Source organism: Rousettus aegyptiacus, unplaced genomic scaffold, assembly GCF_014176215.1.
Source record: "Rousettus aegyptiacus isolate mRouAeg1 unplaced genomic scaffold, mRouAeg1.p scaffold_m13_p_5, whole genome shotgun sequence".
Lineage (NCBI taxonomy): Eukaryota > Metazoa > Chordata > Mammalia > Chiroptera > Pteropodidae > Rousettus > Rousettus aegyptiacus.
In genome coordinates, this window is record NW_023416308.1 from 96,656,192 (window position 1) to 96,671,543 (window position 15,352).

Consider the following 15,352-nt stretch of genomic DNA (forward strand, 5'->3'; position numbering starts at 1 on the left):
TGTGATACATAGAAATTTCAGAAGATAAGTTACATAAAAACACTATGAGTATGAATGATGAGTATTTGGCAACAATTATGGTGGTGTGTTTTTACATCAGGAGGAATATAATGAATGTTTGTCTCATCTTTAACTGGATTAGAAGCTATAAATCCTCAATAATTACATCCATTAATTCAATAAAGTTTTCTTATTTCATAATTTTTGATATTTGTTGTGACCCCTTGCTTTGGTTTTAATGGAATCGTTGAAGGAAGTCTTTTCTTACTAAATGTCCTCAGATATTTCTACAGTGTCCTTTGGGAGGCCACTGTATCTAGGTTTCTATTTCATTATCGTATAAAAGAAAAAACTGAACCAAATAATGTTTCCCTTCTAAATCTAGGTTTTTAATTAAATAATCCTGTCAATCATTTCATTAGGATTCTCCTCACATATATTCCTCCTTAACAGTCCCACAGTTACTCCATTCAGTTCTCATTTGGACAATTCTACTCTATACCTTACATTTAATAGGTATTACTAAAATATCTACTGAGTCAATTTAGATGAGAATGTCAAGAAATAAAAGTATACGCTAATACAATTACAAATAATCCTTCCTACTTTGATTAATGATCATCAAAAATTTTGTGATTGCTGTTTTACAAATAACAATTGCTTTAAGCTTTAAAAAAGTTCTGGGAAACAGTTTATCATAATAGTTGAGAGCAGGGGCTTTGGAGTTAGAGTCCACAGATCAAATTCAGTTAGATGCTAATTAAATATATGTTTAGGGGCAAGTTAGATCTCTCTAAGTCCTATTTCCCTTAACTGAAAAACTAAAATGTAATGGTTCTCAAAAAATATTTGTTGAGTAAAGGATTAAATAATATATTGCCTATGAAGTCTACACAGTGACTGCCTAGAACATAGAAATTTCTCTATAAATGATAGCTACTGTGAATATTATGATAAAGCTATGATTATGGCTTATTTTTCTTTTTCAGGTTATAGGTAGTGTATTTGTAAATGGACTGCTTCTTGCATACAAGTGATGAAACAAGTTGAGTCCCATTGATTTGAACATTATAAAACTACAAAGTGAATTTGAAATAAACTTAAAAAAAATATTGGACTATGCCCAATTAAATAAAAACCACTGCATTAAAATTTCAGTATTATAAATTAATCATGTATAATCTTATTTCTAAAAATATTTTTAAGAGTTTGAGTTTTAAATTAACTGCTTTTTAATTCCTTCAAAATGTCTTACAGTCCTATAGCTTACTAACGCTCAAATAAAGCTTTTCTCTGCCAATTTTCAGGTGGAAAAAAAGTTTACCAAGTAGCAATTTATCCACAGGAAAATTAATATAGATCAGTATTACCAGTGTTTTCAAACTACTTCTCAATACAGATTTGTGGCCAATCAGAATGAAAGCCAGTTATGAGCAATATATGGTTGTACGAATGCATATCAATTGGATACCATCCTAAAATATTACAAATACCGTAGTCTCTCCTCCCCTTTAACTGTGGTTTGGTTTTCCTCAGCTTTAATTATCATGGTTAATCATGGTCCAAAAATATTAAATGGAAAAATTAAGAAAGAAATAATTTGTATATTTTAAATTACATGTCATCTGGAGTAGCATGATAAAATTTTGGTCCAATCAACTCCACCCCATCCAGAATGTGAATCGTCCCTTTGTCCAGCATACCTACTCAGTATATGCTACCCACTCTTTTGTTACTTAGAAGCCATCTATATTCAGAGAGAGAGAAACAGGCAGAGACAGAAAGAAAAACAGAGACCACATTCACATAACTTTTATTACAGTATATTGTTATAATTGTTCTGTTATATTAGTTATTGTTCTTAGTCTCTTACTGTGCCTAATTTTTAAATTAAACATTATCATAGGTATGTATGTATAAGAAAAATATAGTCTATGGCTATGCCACCCTGAACAAGCCCGATCCCATTTGATCTCGGAAGCTAAACAGGGTCAGGCCTGGTTAGTACTTGGATAGGAGACTACCTAGGAAGACCAGGTGCTTTAGGTGTAAAAAATAAAAAATAAGGGATTGTAAGCTGACAAGGTCCTTGCAATCTGTGAGGTCAACCAAAGTTTGCTTTGCCTAAATATAGATAGATAGATGATGATAGATAGATAGATGATATAGATAGATGAAAGATAGATAGATATAGATAGATAGATAGATAGATAGATAGATAGATAGATAGATAGATAGATAGATAATAGATAGATATAGATAGATTGGTATATAGATACAGATATAGATATAAAGTATAGAGTTAGGAACAGCCTCCAATTTCAGGCATCCACTGGAGATCTTGGAACATATCCCCATGCATAAGTGGGGACTATTGATATACTTTCTCACCTCTCATTAGTCCCCACAACTCATTACTCATAGTTTGTATCACAAGTCCAGGTTTCTTAAAGGTTGGAAGTTATGTATAGTTAATAGGTTCTTATCCCTCATACTTAGAGATAAGACAAATAGATATCCCATACACACAAACCTATATGTTAATACTAGTGAATCATGCAGGATCCCTGTAGTTTGAAATAGCACAATCATATTTATAAGAAAATCAGAGGGTATAGTAGAGAATGATGAAACTAATGACTCTAATAGAGCTGCTATCATCTCAAGGCCAGAAGAAATAGGAGATGAGAGGTCCCCAGCATTGGTTGGAGAGAGTCTTATAAAAAGGGTCACCTTGAGAAGAGCAGGAACGTTTCATAGGAAAACACAGCTAGCTTGGAGCAACCTCCCAGGGAGGGAGCCAAAGGACATAAAATCCTACCTTCCTCTTCCCTTCTCTTGATCTCTTGCCATGACTTCTTATTGGTCAAACACTGTCAGAAACCAGTATATAAATGTATATAAAATTCAGATCCTTAAGGCAAAATATAAAATGAAGACCGCTGGAGAGGTGATATGGAGGGACAGAAAATTGATATTTGATACAACTAGCTTGTCTCTTTCTGTCTCATTTTCAGAGGTAAATATTTGATATTTAACTCTGAAACCAAACAAACCTAAAGATGTTTTGACCTAGGTTGTACTTCGATTTAAACCCTAACAAAAGGGCAAAAACTCTAAGAATGGGATAAATATGTGATGCCATCTGTCATCAGACTCAACTATCTGAATTTTTCCCTTTGAAAAGTTAAATTTCTACTGTTCTTAATATTTAGACATTTATATTATATATCAATCCAGCCTTCAGACTAACACAGGAAGAGTTAAAACTTGGATTTTCCAACCTACTACAAAGACGTATTCTCCTCACATCAAAGAAAGAGAGAGACTGAACACTGAATTAGGAAGGTGTGCTCAATGCGCGCATGAACAATTGGCTCTGACACAACCAGTCGAGTGCTCTAATAAATTCTAATAAAATATTATTAATTCAAAATAAGAACAATCACTTTGCTAACATTTATTATTTAATGTCAACTGACAATGCCATACTTTGCCTTGTAGAGAAACAGCTACAAATTGCATAAAGAATCCACTAGAAAATAAAGTTTCCAGATACAAACAGGGGAATTAATGGAGCAGGAAAAAATTTTAATACCTTGTGAGTAGAGTAACTATCTCCCAAGAGCAATGGTAGCCAAATGTTTTCTGGGAGGCCAGGCTCAGCTGGGCTCAGATAAAGCTGTTTACCAGGGAAGGAGAAGAAGAAAATACACTTGGAATCTCCCAAACAAAAAGAATCCTCTCTCTGTGAGGTCCATGGAGGCCAGAAGTGATATTATTAAAGATATGACAGTGTAAAAAGAAATAGGAAAATCTAGAAATTAATAAAGGTAATGGGGTGCAACAGAACCATTTAGCTATGGTGAATAAAAATGTATTTTATAATGACAACCAGATAATTTTCCCTAAAGTCTAAAAATCTCACAGTAAAATCAAATTAAAAAGAATCTCTGAACCCCTTGAACATCTTCAAACAAACGATATAAGAAAGGCAAGAAGATCAGGCTAAAATATCTAGGAACTGGTATTAATGATCTATTGTCAAAAAGATCATTTTGCACCTGCTATTCCAATAAGTCAATATCATAGTCTTTTTTGGATCAGTATGCATTTCATTTCCTTATTGAATAAACTGCCTACTTATAGAACGTGCAAGTCAGAAAGTACAGTCCTTCTTAAAGGACCTTAGAGACTCATCATTGGCCCAGTGACATCATATAGAATTAGGATGCTTCCAGATGGAATAGGCCATAGGTGATCAAATATTCAAGGATTACTCCAGGAAGGCTGAAATCCTTCTTGGTTCTTCCCAGGAGTTCAAAGCCTTCATTTTCCTCCTGTCTATTCAACTTTGAAAAATGATCAATGGAATGGAATATACTAGGGTGAGCCATTGACTATACTGTTCCTCTTGATCTTATGACAACTACAGAAAAGCAAATGATTCTGTAAAAGAAAAACAGAACCATATGCTTCCAACAGCCTAAAGTTTTGCAAAATTTACATAGGGGGGCCTTAGTACTGAAATTTCAGCTCTTAGAAGGAACTATTTCTATACCATTTACACAATTTCTGACATAGAACTCTCATGTAACCTGGTAACTATGTAAGCACACTTTATACCCACATCCTTGAGAGGTCACGGACATGCCAAAAACAATCATAAGCGTTTAGACGGCCACTGCAATGAAAGCCCAAATAGAAGCCTAAATACTCAGTGCCAGGTTCAAAGAACTAATAGGAAACTCAGAAATTATAATGTAATAATTGCATAGAGTGTGGATGCAAGGAGCAAACTAAAATATTCATTTGAAATTTTTAAAGTATCAGCTAAAATCTACCAGCATTTTAAAGACCTGTGCAATGAGACAAACAGTAAAAACTTATGAAATCATAATTTAACATCTTTACCAAAGTCAGTGATAGACTTATCCATACTTATTTATTTGGATTCCATTGCTAATGAGATTTTCCTAAAGGAAGATAGGGACAAAAATCTACCTTTATAGATGGATAGAACTCCTGCACTTAAAGATACCTTGGTGGCCATCAAATATCATTGGTTCTCAGTCTTTACTATTCATCAGAATGTGCTTAGAGTATTAAAAGAAATGGTATCTACTCCTAGAGCTTCTGGGTCAATTGCTTTGGGATGGAGCTGGTCAGTGCTATTTTATGTGTGTCCCCAAGGTAATTTGATGAATAGTGAAGGCTGATGGCCACTGATCTAATTGAACTTGAATCATTCTATAAATGAAAGAAGGACTCTTTGTGATCCACACAAAATCACTATCAGTAGAAAGAACTCAACTTGTGATTAGAAGATATGGATTTGAGTTGTGGCTTTCTTGCCGAATAACAGTGTGAAACAGTACAAATCACACCAACTCTCAGTTTTAGAATACTCATAAGGAAAATAAAAAGAAAATGCTTGTTTGACTTACTCCACATGGTTGTTGAGAGGATTGACATAAAACTATGTGACCTAAACTGTGTAAAATTATTTTGCAAAGTACTACATACATATTGAGAATTGTTACTTCCAGTACAGGAAAGCCTAGAACCAGAAATTTCTGCTATCTCCTAGTTCTTAAATTTTTTAAACCATTCAGTAACTATATTATACTATGAGTTATCAGGTATTACATAAATCAGCACTTAGTATTAACTAGCTTATCCCCATACAGTGGTAATTAGTTTTCATAAGCATGACCCTGATGCTCTACAACTTCACTATTCAAAGCATGGTTGGTCCAAACCAGCAGCATTAGCATCACCAGGCAGCTTGCTAGAAATGCGAACTTCATGCCTTACCTAAGAACTCCTGAATCTCGCCAAATCTTTGGTTTAACAAGATCCCTAGGTGATTTGATGAACATGAAAACTTGAAAAGTACTGTTCTACGAGATCTCAAAATGTCTTTGACATCATGAAAGTAGGTTAAGTGCCATTTGAACAATTCTTTTTCTATTTTAATTATTTAAAAACGAAAAAAGCATATGACATATATGTGTGTGCAGAAGTGTGATTTTATCTGATACTATTGGGTTAAGTAAATTCTCTCTTTCTCTGTTCGAGCTAAACAACAACATTCATTGCATTAATTTAATCAAATTCTCTTTAGATTTCTCCTCATAATAATCAATTCTTAGCAGTAATTTTGATTCATTTAAACTAATCACTATTAAATTCCTGTGGAAGCTTAGAGATTCAACAGTCTCTATTCAATCTCATTTTAGATGAGATTCTTTGAACAGGAGTGATTAGACTCTATACAATCAAAGTCCCCCAATGAGTATTCCATGCCTTTTCTCCCATTCTCCAAAGCCACAAGCTCATATTACCCAATCCACGTTGAAACTAATTTGTGATTCTTAGAGATGACCAAGGCATACAGTTTATTATTTGGATTACATTTTCTTAGTTAAGGAAACATATCACTGGTGATTTTAATTTAATCAGAATATTGCAGTTTAGGGGAGTTAACAGAGGAGAATGTGGTCTCAATATTCAGACATTTTTTTTTAAAGGAAAGAAAAGAAGTAAATAATTTTGTTGTTGTTGTTGTTGTTTTTCCTTCAAAGATGCTATGCTCCAATTAATTACCCTGTCTTAAGTCATTCCCTAGGCTCAGCAGAAATTAGGAGTGTCTGAGTGGAAATTAAATAAGGTGAAATCTTAACAAATGGCAGTTTCATGAGTTACTCAGCCATCGCAGAGACTGCATACTGAGTGAATGGAAATTTTCTTGCAACTCCAGATTTCCCTCCACATCTAATTGGGAGTAAATTGCTGCCTATTTATAGTTGATCTATGAATAGATGTCAGTCCCAACATGTCATGGACTTGAGATATATTGCAAGAGGCTTATGATGAATTTGTTTCCACGGGAGGTAACAATTTTTTTTGAAAAGTATGGCCGCAAATCGTGAGCAGGGAAGCAAAATGTAGCCAGAAAGATGTTTCCTAGAATATCTTTTAAACCTTTTGTGAAATGAGCCAGCAGTAAGAAAATTTAAAGTGATCCACAGGGCTTTGGCAGAGGAAGGGAATAGGGGCTCACACTTACATCACTGTCAATTTCACTTTGGAAAGTATAAAGATGAAAAGACAATCAAAGATCCAAACATAAGGCAAAAACTTGTTAATGAAGATGCATTTGCTTGAATAGATTTCATCCCCCACTTCTATCTCAAAGAAAAATATTGATTATCAGCTATTAAACATGATTTCTGGCAGAGTTCTCTGGAATGCAACTTGTAGTAAATGAATTAAATAGTGCAAAATGTACAGCTTTAGTGCTAGGATTAACATAATCAGCTATGTACAGAGCCAGGCCCATTTTACATTAATTTATATGTCTTTATGTCATATGTTCTTTAACTTTCTGCAGAAATATTTCAAGCTAAGGCAACAAGAAATACTCATCGGTACATTCACCAATATTGATTGTCATTTTGGTTATGTTCTCAGTGTTTCTCTCACCAGAAGCATTTCTCCCTGTGCTACCTCATCTCCATTCCAGACATAAGGAGTCAACTCTGCCTGGGATTTATAGGCAGCCTTTATAGCTGTAAGCGTGTTCCTCCTCAGTTTATAGACAAAGAGATAGATGATCTATCAAATGCAGTGCTTGGGGATGATAAAATGGGCATTTACAATTAGCAATAAAGAACTCAAATACTCAGAAGTTTTCCTGAAGATAAAGAAGTTTCTAAAATTTTATACTTTTCAGTAAATACTCTACATATTGGAATACTTGAGGGGTGTTAGGCCCAGTTCACTCTAACCAGTTAGGTTTCACAGGCCACAGTTGCACTTCCCAGATCCTGTTCTGGTACTAGCACTAGGGTCTGTCCTCCTTAATCAGTGTCTGTGTTATACCTATTATTAAATAGTTGTGTCACCTACTCATCTATGTCTAGGTCTTTGTCCTTATTTCTCCTCAATACAGGAGAGAATATCACCATCAGCGTATTTTCTCAACTGCTCTGACTTCTGCTGGTCCCAGTTCCTCTGCCATTCCACTTACCCTTGACAATAATAGCATTAATAGAGCCTGACGATAAATTTCCTCTTTTTATTCCCCAATTTTCACACTTTCTGAGTCATGCTGGATCCTCCTCTCTTCACACAAAAGTGTTGGATCTTTATCCTACTCTAGGAAATGCTAGATTCTTCTTAAAGGGCAGAGATACAAAAGAAGAACAATTAGTCTTGGTTAGCTCTGCCAGAATGTCTTCCAGAATAAGGTGAAAAAATGAAAAGCCAGGGTCAGTGGTATGAACGAATTACAGATTGTGGCTATTCAAGGCTGATCAGGGCTTTGTTATTTCACTCTTTGGGGGTGCTGGTGATGAAGTTCTATAGAATGATAAGAATATCTGAGAACAGTGAAAGACTCAAGGCCAAAGGTTCTGCTCTAATTCTATATTTTCCTCTAGCTGTCCCACCCACGAAAAGAATGCCAGTTGGTGAAGGTCTGCCCAAGTTCTCTCTGCCTTCTGCCTTGGTCCTTGGTAACCATTCTGAATTTTTTCATTCTTCTAAATTCTGATTTTTTTTTGTCTCTATTTATCCACCGTTCAAATTCAATGATTTATATAGTTTCTCTAGCATGAATCATTGCTCCCAGCTTTTGAGCACAGAGATTTGAATGTGCCCTATGACTCTACGCAATTTCTGTGACTCTTGAAAACTACCCTTCCCTCTTCTGTTTTACATGTATTCTATTTATTGGTTTCTATATTACTGTAACCCAACAAATTGAATATAACCATTCTAATTGCTTGTAATTACTATATAATTAAACATTAAAATTACATTAAATTATTTAATTTATGTAAGCTATTAATAAATATACTATTTATACATATTCTTCCAGACTATAGGAAAAGGCCACAGAACCGGGACTTCTAGGTATGTCTCTGAATTGTGTAGGAAGGATGCTCTTTCTCCTTCCCCAGTGAATAAACAGCCACTAAAGACAATTCCAATCCTGGACCTCTTGCTAGAGCAATGTCCTGAGCCTTCAGCCAAAGACTTCAAGATTTCCAAAAGCAAAGGAACTGCATGCACCTTGCAGCAGGAGTAAGTGATACTGAACTATGAAAGCACAGGGATTGTACGCTCTTTTGTGAGAAACTGCCTTCCTACGATTGGTTCTGTTTTCACCTTGTTCTGATTTTACATGCAAATTAGCTCATATTAATTTGTTGATTCTAAATATGGTTAGTGAATGTTAATGCAATGACCCCTACCCATCTGGCATGAGTTTTCTGGATATGCAAATTAGGCACTTTCAATGTGTTAATGCTGATAAAATGTTGTGGCCAGAATTGAGACAGAAAAATTCAATTAATTAATTAATCCTTCTGGTTCTCACTTGGCTAACTCTCCAGCCTTGCCTATCTCAGTCTGTCCTATTAATATGTCATTAAGCAATGCCAAAGGAAATCATACTTATTGATTTGGGTGGTAGTCAAAAATTGTTGCATTTTGAGCAAAAATATCTCCTTTCTGGTTTTGTAGCTTATATGGTGATATAAAATATCTTTCTGTGCCTTTAGGCAGAGAAAAGATAAAATAAATACTCACTAGAAAAAATGTTGTATGAATTTTCTTTCTTCCCATCTACAAACTTTACCTGGAAATTGGCTGATAAACTTATTTTTAAACATGACCCCTGGGCCCCACCCCCAAAGACTCTGGTTCAGACTTTCTGAAGAATCAGAGCCCAGGAATCAGATGTCTTAACTCACATCCAGCATAATGTTGATGCAAACTATGCACTGAGGCTCAGTCCACAGGGTAGTCCAGGCCAGTTCAGAACAGATGGTGCCGACTTCTTCACTGCTCAGCAGATTCAGTTAAATATATTAAATATGCAACAGTTATTTGATCAGAAAGAGAGTTAATGGAAAATACAATAGGAAATCCAGAAATAAATCAAAGTGCATACGGCAATTTGATATTATAAAAATGGCATCTTAAGAGAGAAAAGAGATCTTTTTAAGAAGTCATATTAAGATAAACAGCCATTTGAGAAAAAAAGATAAACTGGATTTGTACCTTACCCTTTGTACCACACATGGTGTAAATGCAAATTAATCAGAAGTCTGAATATAAAAAGAAAACCCTATGAGTAGAAAAAAAGAAAGGAAGATCAGTGCATTCCATTACAATCTCTAAGTGAGGACATCTTAACTATATTTTATCTAGAAGTAATTATAAGTAAGAGTAATATATATACCCAACTATGTTTTTTAACTTTCCTTGTAGAAATCAATACTGCAGGAAAAAAGGGGGCTAATGTCGCTTTACATAAAGAGGTCTTAACACAAGCAAAAAAAGAGACCTCCCTCCCCCCCAAAAAAAAATTAAAAAAAAAGAAAATACATAGAACACAAACTGTCCTGAGGCATTATAGAATGCTTAGAGAGCAAGTCATTTTGCTATCTTGGGAAATGTTCCAGGCAGAGGGAACTGTAAGTATGAAGGTCCTGAGCAAGAGCTTGTTTGATGTCAACAAGAAAACAGTGTGTTGGTTTCTGCAGCATGGTAAGTAAGGGAATTAGAAGTTAGAGACAGAGGAATGGATTGTTCAGAGTCTTGTTGGGTCAGGTGAGGCCTTGGATTTCATTCTGAACAAGGTTGGAAGCCATTGGTTTTAAGTAGGGAAGAAACATGCTATGACTTGTATTATAAAACAACTATTCAGTATGCAAAGTGAGGAATAAACTGATGGTAAATTGACCCACACATCCCTTCTCATACGATGATCACTATCTTTAGGACAAAAAAACACAAGACTGTTACCTGCCTTGTCCCAAACTTTCCAAGAAAAACACGTAAACTCTCTCTGTCTGTCTGCACGTCTTTCTCTCTCTTTTGTTCTCTCTCTCCTCAGTCTCAGAAAAACAGAAGTTTCTTAAGTGCCAGAATAAAACTAGATTACAGTCTGGCTCTAATGTGCATTAGCCATACGCCCATGAGCAAAATACCCTCTCTAAACCTCAACGTCTTCCTCTGTTGCGTAAGTTAGTAATAAATACTTCTTAAGAGGGCTGACAGAATTAAATGAGGTCTTGTACGTAGGCACCTAACTTAAGATTCCCACCAATTGCCGCTTCTCTTTCCTTCTCTTTCCTTTCAAGCTGGCCTCTAAGGCTTAACTGTCTATACATGAAATTGTTTTCAGTAAGGTGACAGAGTCAAGGATGGGGAACCAGGTGGGAAATTGTTCTCTGCCAAGAGGTGGGAGGCCCTATTCTCAGACCTTCACTGCTCTTGATGACATTTACAGTCCAGCTCCAAATTAAAATGGACCTTCCACATTTGGTAGGAAATTTGCATTTTTTTGAGTTCCTGAAAATTATTTTTTTCCCCCTCTCTAGTCCTATCAGGAATTTGAAGATAGAGTTCTCTATGCCTTATAGTGACCAAAATGGCCTTAAGTTTCCCCTCAGCTTGACTTGACTAAACTTTAGGCAGTTTTCTTCCTGATATAGCCCCCAACCTCCACCTCTGACCTTCCTTGGCTTAGCCTTAGAGCATTTATTTTAGAAAACTTGCAATTCCAATTTTTTCTCTGCCCCTTTGAGATGTAAATCTCCTCCCAGAATCTTGCCAAATTTACAAGCCAGGAATGTCTTTCTCAAAGATTTGGGAGCCATCCCTTTGAAATTTAATCCTTAATAAAGTGCTGCTATCTTCCAGTTTCTGTGGGAGGGGAGGATCTTACCTTTAATAAGCAATAATTTGCAAACTCAGATGACCTAATGGCTTAGACTAACCACCCCACTAAAATCCTTTTTTTTTTTTTTTTTTTTGGTAACTTTCCATTAGCTCATCCCAGTGCCTAACACCTCTCCTGCCTTTTGTTTCAATGGAGCTGAATTCTCTCTTTCCTCACTATTGCAGCAGTTTGGACAGGTCTTCCACACTTAGTTAATTCTGTCCTGTGCCATTATTCTTTGACAATAGATACCACCTTGCCAAGAGCAGAGCACTCACTGAGGCCCATGAGTGAGACTTACATCCAAGATTTGAAGGAAAGAAGTATCCTGTTTCAATGCTACCTGGGACATTCCTATAACCAGACTAGGCCAAGACCTAATTAAACAATTGCCTCTAGAAATAGAACTGTGTTCAGAAATACCTTACTAGTGATTCTTTCTTACCTATGAAATTATTGGTTAGCATTTTCAGTTATTCAGTTGTGTCATGTGGGGAAAATAAACTGCCAAGCTTCTGCATATGGCCATGCTCCCCCCATCTTCCCGGATGTCCAGTAAAATTAATTTCCTACATTTTCCATCTTTCCCTGAACTATGCGCTTGACCATGTCAACAGATAATCAGGGGCACCTGAGGGACCACTGGTTGTGGGGCTCTTGTTCAATGTATCCCTTTGATACTGAAGCTGAGGCTAAAGATCCCAGATGCCAGAAACATTAATAGACAGAAGGTTGTCCCTAGGTTTCATTTGCATCTCTTTGTTCTCATCATCAAAGACACTTGTGTAAAAGTAGTCTTAAAGGAGATCCTTCTACTAGCTCATAATGAGCTCTTTCCTGGGGTAGTGTCATAGCTGACATTTCCCTTGCTTAATCACAAAAGCCCTGATTAAGGCACTGCCCTGGGCAAGTGCTTATCCAGCCTTAGGTGAAACGTGAGCCTCCTGCTTCTTAGAGCTTTTTTCGTGTGCTATGCATGAAGGAACATTGAAACAGAGAAGCAAGCTCTGTGCATGCACTAGCATCACAGGGCGCATGGGATAATGACCTCTGCTTAATCAAGACTGATGGGAGCCTTGATTACATCTACTTTCCAAAAAAAGGATAAGTCACCTTAGAAATGTTTGTCTGGACTGAAGACTGAAAAAAGGTTGTTACATCAGGAGAGCGATAACCTCGACTCTAGCGTTATATCATTTAGAATCAGTAGAGTTAGAAATCTCTGACAACTTCAGAGGGCACAGTGAAGGCCAGACATTTTGGGGTCAGCTTAAAGAAAAGACTTTTAACAATTAAAATGCACAGAACTACTGCTTTGGGAGGTGGTGAAGTTGTTACAAAGGGAATTCATGCATGAGAAACACTACTATTTCTACCATTTCTGAAATTATATGATTCTTTATGTTAAATTTCCAACAAAAATAAATTAAAGGCATAAATGAACTGGAATAGGAATCTGCACCAATTCTACTGGACTTTTGCAAGGCTTTCCTTTTAGTAAATTTGTAACTATATATTAAGCAGTGGGATTTGATAGAGATTGCCATTTGTTTCTTTATGAATTATGAGAAGGCTTACTCTACTGCACTCTGGCAAAACCCAGGGTGTATAATTAAAGTTTTTGACCTTTGCCAATCTGAGAAGTAAATATGAAGACTTGGGTAGTTTTAGTTTACATTTATTTTATGATGTGTGATGTCAAACAGCTTTTCTTATGTTTAAGATCTGGTTATATTTCCTTTTCCATGAATCGTTTGTTCATTCTCTTTGTTTATTTATTTATTGAACGGTTGGCCTATTTCTTGTAGGTTTATAGAGCTTGCAGCCATTTTTCTATATGATTAATAGATGCTTCCAGAGTTTCATGTTTGTCTTAAGACTATCGTATTTTTCTAACATAAATTTCAAAAGCTTTTTTCGTGGAATTTTTTTTTTCTTTTTGTCCCTCTTCATTTCTAGATTTTGTTTCATACTAATAAAATGATTTTCTTTTTTTAAATTCTCCATTTATTTGACCAATATTTTAGCAGTTCGTATTTCATATTTAAAGCTGGAGTTCATTTAGGTGTGAACTATAAATCCAATTTTACAGGCGACTGCCCAGATATTCCAACATTTATTGAATAATCTATCAGTCACTTACCAATGTGAAATGTCACATTTACTATATACTTAAAACCTCATATATACTTGGTACTATTTCTGGAATTTTTATGATATCCCATTGATTGGTCTAATGTGTAACAGTACAACATTGTTTTAATTACTCTAGATTTATAATGTTTTAATATATGCAGTAGGACTATCCCCTCCCCTAATCAAGCCAACAATGTCCTGAATACTGTTGTTGATTTTTTCATATGAAATTTGTCCAGTAAGAAAACAATATCTGAACTTGGCATCTTTATCATATTCAATTTCTAGAATGAATAACTTAATATACTTTGTTAGGATTATTATCTGAGTCCTTCCAAGAATATAGCATTTTACTTAATTTGTTTGTATTTTAGATCCTACAGTACTATTTTCGTTTTCTTCGTGTAGATGTTGCATATTATTTGTCAAGTACATTTTTTCATGTTTGTGTTTTTCTTGTTTTGTTCTTGTCTATTCTTTCCTGGAAATATGATATTTTAAATATGGGGCAGGGATTTTTATTTTTAAAGGAGTAGAGTTGGTGTGTCTGAAAAAAAAATGTATGTTAAGGAGTGGCTGGATTTACTCCTTATGACTGGGGAAGAATGTTGGGGTCAAGTTGTAAAAAGCCTTGGACACTATGAATTTGAATCTTATATTTTTATCATTTTTAAAATTACATAAAATGTAATTTTTATAAAATAAACTTAACATGTAATATTATATAAATTTAAAATGTAAAGTGTGTTACTATAGTACATTTATATATTATAATATGATTAGCATTCTAGTGATATTTATCACATTATGTAATTATATACATTATACTGTGCATTAGAGATCTATGGCTTATTTATTTTAAACAAATTTGTAACTTCAAACACTATCAATCTTATGGCCCCATCCCCCCCCCCCCCCATCCTCTGGTAATCACCATTTTACTCTGTTTTTTGCAGGTTTGATTTTTTTTTTCAGTGAATCTTATTCTTCAAATACCAATTAATACCTAGTAATTTTTAAAAGGTGATATATTATTTTCAGAAGATGATAGTTTTGGAAGCAGCATGAATAATAAGCTAGAATCACATTAGTTAGTCTCAAGATATCTAATTGAGAAAAATATTATACTCTCCCTCACATTTAGGAAGAATCATATTTAAATCTGGAGTTCATTTAGAGAAAGTCATTATTTATTAAGGGTCTATTACATACCCACATATTGTGCTAGCACTTGGAGGATTTTCATCCAAAGTAGACTCAAATTGTACCCCTATCTCTGGCTCTTTAAACTAGGATAGCCTATTCATTTACCATCCACTGCCGGTATATTAAAAGAGACAAATAAAAACAGGTTTATTCCTTATAATTTATCAACACTCTTCCCATGACTGACCTCTCCTATGGCAATTAGTCTCTACCTGTTTGCTATTCCTCTTGTTTCCCTAGATCAAGCTCATATCTCCGTGACCCCAATCT

The 15,352-nt window shown here is 35.1% G+C and overlaps 1 protein-coding gene and 1 pseudogene across 3 annotated transcripts in view; one reads left to right on the forward strand and one right to left on the reverse strand.

The window, feature by feature from the left end:
• Nucleotides 1-15,352, reverse strand: part of KCNA4 (potassium voltage-gated channel subfamily A member 4) — a 434,546-nt gene that overhangs the window by 93,228 nt on the left and 325,966 nt on the right. The window lies entirely within an intron of this gene.
• LOC118603335 lies at nt 1,931-2,049 on the forward strand (annotated as a pseudogene).